The sequence below is a fragment of the Lingula anatina genome, chromosome 5 (assembly GCF_051362555.1).
Source record: "Lingula anatina isolate TDL-2025a chromosome 5, LinAna3.0, whole genome shotgun sequence".
In the NCBI taxonomy this organism is placed as follows: domain Eukaryota; kingdom Metazoa; phylum Brachiopoda; class Lingulata; order Lingulida; family Lingulidae; genus Lingula; species Lingula anatina.
In genome coordinates this window covers 5,046,563-5,053,290 of record NC_141771.1, presented here as the reverse complement: position 1 = coordinate 5,053,290, position 6,728 = coordinate 5,046,563, and positions in this window count along the sequence as shown.

Sequence of the window (6,728 nt, the reverse complement as noted above, 5' to 3'; positions counted from 1 at the left end):
AAAGTCCCCCTGCCGCCGTAATGAGGCATTCCTCAGAGGAGTGTACAGTTCGCCTAAGCTGAAACTTCGCGTGTTTGACAGGCAGGGGGGAGGTGACTGATTGGAAGGCTGAAAGGTAGATAAGGGAGCAAAAATAGCTGACGGCCTACACACTGGCTACTGGTAAGTTGGCAGTGCGGCACTGTGGATGAGGTGCTGCAATAATCTAATGATATAAACACTGGTGACAGCGGCACAGGAAAACAATTGACGGTAATGTTAATTAACTGAGGGACTACATTGACGCAGGAATATTCGGGAATTACCTCTCTGTTCAGGTGAGGTTAACGTTTGCCAGGTAGACAAGGTGATGATGATGAATTAGGTATTGTTCGACACTGAAGTGGCACCTTACTACATCGGCATGGCAATTGAAATCACTAAGAAAAAATTAGTCTATGTTCTAACACATGTCCACACGCGCACAAAAAAAGGGGGGTTTAAACCTTCGTAATTTTACTAGCAGCAGCATCTCACATTCTCCAATCGATTTAGATTATTTATGCTACAGACGAAAATTAACTTTCGTGAGGCGGATATGATATATAACGCCTCAGAAATATATGATGAATATTTATTATAAATAATGCAATAAATAGATTGCGGCAACTTTCACGTTGTCGCCCGGCTTTTAAAATTGAAAAAAATATATATATATTTTGCAACAGATTATTATTTTTAGTTGTTTGGTGTTTTGTAATATTTTAGCCATTGAGAAAAATTTCAATTCCGTTACATGCAATGTTTAGCAAAACGATGAAGTGAAAATTTCACAAGAAACACGGCACAATTTCATTTTCTTAGAAAGCAATTTGCAAAACCATCGTTGCATTGTGAAAAATAGTTGAGAAGTTGAGAACAAAATGTATCAGTAAAACTAGAAAAGCACTCAGAGAGCGCAGACCTCCTCCAAGGCAGCGAAGTCTCCATCCAATGCCGTTTCACCCCTAAATTTTCGATATTTTTTATTATTGATTATTGATTGATTATTGATCCGGATCACCACCAAAAACTAATCATCTGTTCCTTGGCCCACTTCTGACAGTTCCAGAAAATTTCATCAATATCGGTCCATAATTTAGTTGTTTTATTATTGATTGATGATTGATCCGGATCACCACCAAAAGATAAACATCTCTTCCTTGTCCCACTTCTGACAGTTCCTGAAAATTTTATCAAAATCGGTCCATAACTTTTTTAGTTATGTTGACGACAGACAAACAAACAAACAAACAAACAAACAGGGGTGAAAACATAACCTCCTTGGCGGAGGTAATGAACGTGGATCTTGTAATACCTGTCTAGCGCAGTCGAATGTTTGTTAGCAAAAATTATATAAAAGCGTTGTTATTTTAAAACTTTCGTTATTCAAACCTTGGTTACCTGAATGCGAAAACTGTGCCTACTTTTGAGACATGTATCGGAAAATATTTGCATGATTACATTACAAAAATGATTACATTAAATTACTATCTATATCTGTCACCAGAGGTTTAGAAAAAGTAAAGTTCGTGAATATATATCTTTAACTTCATTTTTCATTTTATGTTTCTTCAATTAAGAATCTCTTTTAATACTAGTAGAAAAAGTCGTAATATAGCTCGATATTTAAAAAATGAACTTCCAATTTGTGAGTTTTGATGAAGAAATCACCACTTGGGTACGTTTTCCAAAGGATATGCTCCGTTCAAGCCATTCTGATGGTCTGTTGAAATCTTTCAAAGCTTAAAATGGCACCAATTTTAAAGAGGCCTTTGTTATAAAGTCCGCCAAGCACCTGTCATTAAAATAACATTAAACCGGATTGTGCCTCAAAACTTTGTGCAGAACTACGCCAATTTAGACGATTTTATCAACGTCTACAGGTACCTTCATTATGATCACTGAGGTGTGGTCAAAAAACGCTTTGAAGGACTTCAACAGATAAAAAATGTCACCTTCGTACAATAACTGCCCTACTTGCTTGTAGATCAGCATGGTCCCTTGTGGCATATCAGATATAATAAATTTGTACAAAAATAAATAAATAAATAAACAGATAAATAAATAAAAGATAAACAAAAAACAAAAATAAAACAAAAAACACAAATAAGTTCACAAAATAAATGCACATTGCAATTCTCCTTAAAGTGGTTTGATACGTTAGGATCTATTTACTTTTTTCGCATAGATATTGCAGAAATAAATGTTTTCATGTCACAAAATGTTGTGACATCAAAAAACAGGATGAATTTGCTAATTTGAGCATATTCGTAAAAGCAGCGTTTTCGCGGTGAAAATTGTTTTCGCTTTCAAACAGATCTCTCTCTCCTTAATAACTATCAACACCGGTTTAATACTTATTAAATCACGACAACAAAAATACCAGAAAAGAGTTATTTTGACCAATTTATGCCATTTTAACGTGTTCATCTACCTTAACATTTTAAGTGCAAAATGTCACCTTTTTACAACCTTAAGTGTTTTAGACCAAACCATGTTTATTTCACTACTAATTGTGTCTTGTCACTAGTTAACTGTGTAATTTAAGCATCACTGAATTGTCACTTTTTTAGTAATAGTCTAACAAAGATATCACGTCAACTGAATAATTTTATAATACTTTGGTCTCGTTTTTTCAGACAGTTTCAAAAGTTTGCGCTAATTAATTCGAGGAAAATTAATACTTTACAACCGTGTCGACCACAGAAGATATGTGTTTTTAATGCATGAATAATATTACAGTCTCCCCAGGGAAATGAGGACGTCAACTGCAAAGCTGCATATACAAAGTAGTGTAGAAGGGTAAAAATAGTCTGATTTTTGTCATCCGAACGGACACGTTGTATATAACAAGATTTATTTTCGAAAATTGTTCATTATGTGAGTGCTCAACGGCAATTTTAAAATCGTGCAGGCTAGTCGAGAAATGGTTTTGTAAGTTAGTGGTTAAGAAAAGTCAATAACAGCTACAAGAAAACAGTGAAAGAACCAGAAAGAACCAATTTACAAGAGAGTGAGGAGTAATAGGTCAGCAGACTTCGGTGTGTGACAATTCTATGTGCTATCGCTGCACGGAGAGTTCATAATAAGAAATATGTTGATAATTTACCTTGCTTTATGCGCGATGCTGATTGGTCAGACAACAGATGTAATGATTTTTCCTTCCAACGAAAAGGGCAAATCTGAGAGATTCACCCAAGAGGCGACGAATCTAGTGAACGTGACACCCGAAGGAATGACGAAAGAGTTATTTTATTTTGAAGAAGAAACGACGGGGAAAACCACCCAACAGTCGCCCAATACTGAAATTGGAATGCAGGCAGGAACCACGCAAAAATCGCCCAATACTGAGAGTGGGACGGAGGCAGGAACCACACAAGAGTCGCCCAATACTGAGAGTGGGATGCAGGCAGGAACCACACAAGAGTCGCCCAATACTGAGAGTGGAATGCAGGCAGGAACCACACAAGAGTTGGCCAATACTGAGAGTGGAATACAGACAGGAATCGCACATGACTCGCCTAATACTGAGAGTGGAATGCAGTCAAGAACCACACAAGAGTCGCCCAATACTGAAAGTGGAATGCAGGCAGGAACCACACAAGATGTGTTGTCCAATATTGAGGACGGAATAGAGAAGGAAATTATGCAGGAGGCACCCTACCAAGAGGATACCTTGGGTGAGGAAACGTTACCTAATGATATTGTGGAAACAGCAATACCGCGTCGATGGCTCTGTGTAGAGTCGGCAACACTTAGGCTCAGTATAAAGATCCACTGCAACTGTGACTCTCTATGTGGCCTGTATGGTGACTGCTGTTACGGCATGACAGAAAACACTACAGTGTGTGCCGCCAGGATAAAAACGTCGAACAGTTCCACCTTTCCTAAAACAGAAAATCAAAGTAATAGCACCGCTTCAGTTGCAACCCCAAACAAAGCTTCCTCTAGGGAAGGACACACAAAACAAGACGACCCCGTGGCGATTTCTCTGGCACATAAAAGCTCCTGCAGATATAGTCCAACACTGCAAAAGGTTCTACCACAGGTGTCACTAATAAAAGACGATAATGGCTTGAAATATTGGATGGTAGACCAATGTCCGTCGTCGTGGCTAGAAGAAAAAATCGCTAACAAATGCTCCGATGTTTCAAATACCAGCCTCTCAGAAGATGTGCTCTTGCACCAGCCAGTCATCGACCCAGACACAATGATCACCTTTAGAAACAAGTATTGTGCGGCTTGTTATGGCGTCAAGAACGGCGGTGAACCTTGGGAACTTGTTGTCTATTGTGACGGAGAACTACGTCATAACTTCGTGAACTGCAACACCTCGCTTTGCATCTTAAAGAAACTGGAAGAAGACATACTTTGCAATGGCATTTTTGAGCCAAGACCGGAGTGGAATTTGAGGAATTGCTTCAGAATAGTTAATAATAATGCCTTTGATCCATGTAAGTTTAGATTCATCAATGGGAGCGTGCACCCAATACCTAGACCCTTACCACTGCACTCCCCTTTACGAGATGCATGCCTGGCCTACGACAACCCTGTCGTCATAGACAGTCCTTTATACGCACCAGTTACTGAGAAGAACTACCACTGCATGGTCTGTTACTACGGGATGGAATTTTGTGAAGGTAAGAGAAGTTAAAAACCTTGGCAAACATAATATGCAGAATACATGCATGTATGCCCAGGGGTGGATTGAGGCCGTCTTTGGGTCTTCCGGAAGACGGTCAGATTTTCAAGTTTACAATGGAAGGTAGCTAATTTTTTACCCTCTCCAAAAAAGGAGGATGGATCAAAAAAAATAATTTGGAAGACCGTCAGAAAGTATCTCTAGATCCGCCCCTGATGTATATGAATTGAAGCTCAAAAATAAAGTTTCAGATGAATTATGGTCTATAGACCCGTTTTTGAGTCCAATTCTTCCAATTTTGAGTCAGTCGGGGGAGGAATCGGGTGAAAATAACGACGAAAGCGGAACGAAGAACTAAAATATAGATTCGTAGATCGAAAGTTTTAGTTGGAATATACTGGTGTAATTAAGGGGAACAATTAGAATTTGTGAAAAGATCTGTTTGTATTAAGGTGTAACTTTCATTTTATGCCTTTTTATGAAATATTCAGATAAGTATGACCCACCATCTGAGGGGCGAACGACCGACGGTCTGTCTCTTCGGGCTCTGCTGTACGTTGGAGATCAAGACCGGAACCAGAACGATGACGTCATAACTCTGGTGAGAAAAACGAACGAGCAACTCCAAATGAATTACAGGCAATAGTTTAAAGGAGTATTGACCAAAATTATGGCATTGGAATGGAAAGTTAAAAATAAATTTCAAGTTACAGGTGGTTTACTTTCATGTTGTCTGATTTGTGAAAAGAATTACGAAGGACATTATGTATATTTATTCAGTTTTATCTGCGTTACTGATACGTGCAAATCTCTAATTCATTATCAATTACAACGTGAGATAATTTGGCCGTACATACATAATTTTCTTCTGATAATTTGCTACAGTGCCAAAACTTCAAATAATTTCTCTATACAATGTGGTCATACAAATGTCTTCATATTATTTTTCAGCCTACATCACAGCAGACAATATGCCCTCCTCTGTTTGTTCCTGATGCACAGGAATGCCGCCCTCTACTCAGTATCTCGGCTGTAGAACACTCGTTTGACCTATATTTTGAACCTCTTGGCTGGCCAGTAACACCAGGGAGAAGGTGCCGCAACATGATAAATGATAAGAAACTGATAGACATACTTCGTCCAACAAGGGCAGTTTATCGACACTGCAGCCTGAAGCACGATGCGCATGCGTTGAACTCGTCATCCCTGGTCATAGTCGTCAGAGTTAGCCTCGTTGTGAGAGTGTCAGACTACGAGAAAGGTCGGCAGGTGGCAACTTGTACTCAGGCGTGGATAGAAAGAACTATGAAACACAAGCAACTGGGGATGCCTGGACGACCTCTTCGTATACGCCAAGGATCGTTCCCTGCCTGTATTTGGAGCACCGTACCTCGCAGCACCACGCAGCCGTTTAAAGTTCCTCCCACATTTAAAACCAATACGACCAAAAGTCGAGGACACGTGCGTTTTGTTACCGAGGAACTTGTGATGTGTATTGTGATGATAGCAATGGTGCTTGCTTTATAAACACACCAAATACTGCGTTTAACGTGTTTTCTTTTTCAAGTGTTAAGTTAAAACTTGAAGAAAAAAAAAAACAAAAAAAGCATTTGTCACAGGCTTTGAACCAGTTAGATAGGAGAGCAATGTTAAAGAGGAAATTAAGGCATTTTTGTTCTGCCGCTAAAATCTTTGATCAAGTGACATTAGTGCACATGGTGCACATGTTCAAAGTGTAGTTTTACGTGAGAGGGTACAGTTAAAGTAAAATACAAAATTAACTTTTCGCAAAGCGAAACTTTCTACAATAAGCGAACAGCGTGATGTTGCGTCAGGATTCACTAATGTACATGTTGTAACAGTAGGAGAACCACTGAACCTTGTTACTGTACACATCACTGCTTTCGGCAGCAGTTTACTTCTAATGAAGCATTCTTGCACACAAAAAACATTGCACGCGACGCTTCGTGAGTTCATCAGATTATATGTTGTTTTTAAAGGTGCATTTTAAAGCGAGTTAAAATGTCAAAATTTTGCCACTAAACCCGCCCATATAGACTCAAAT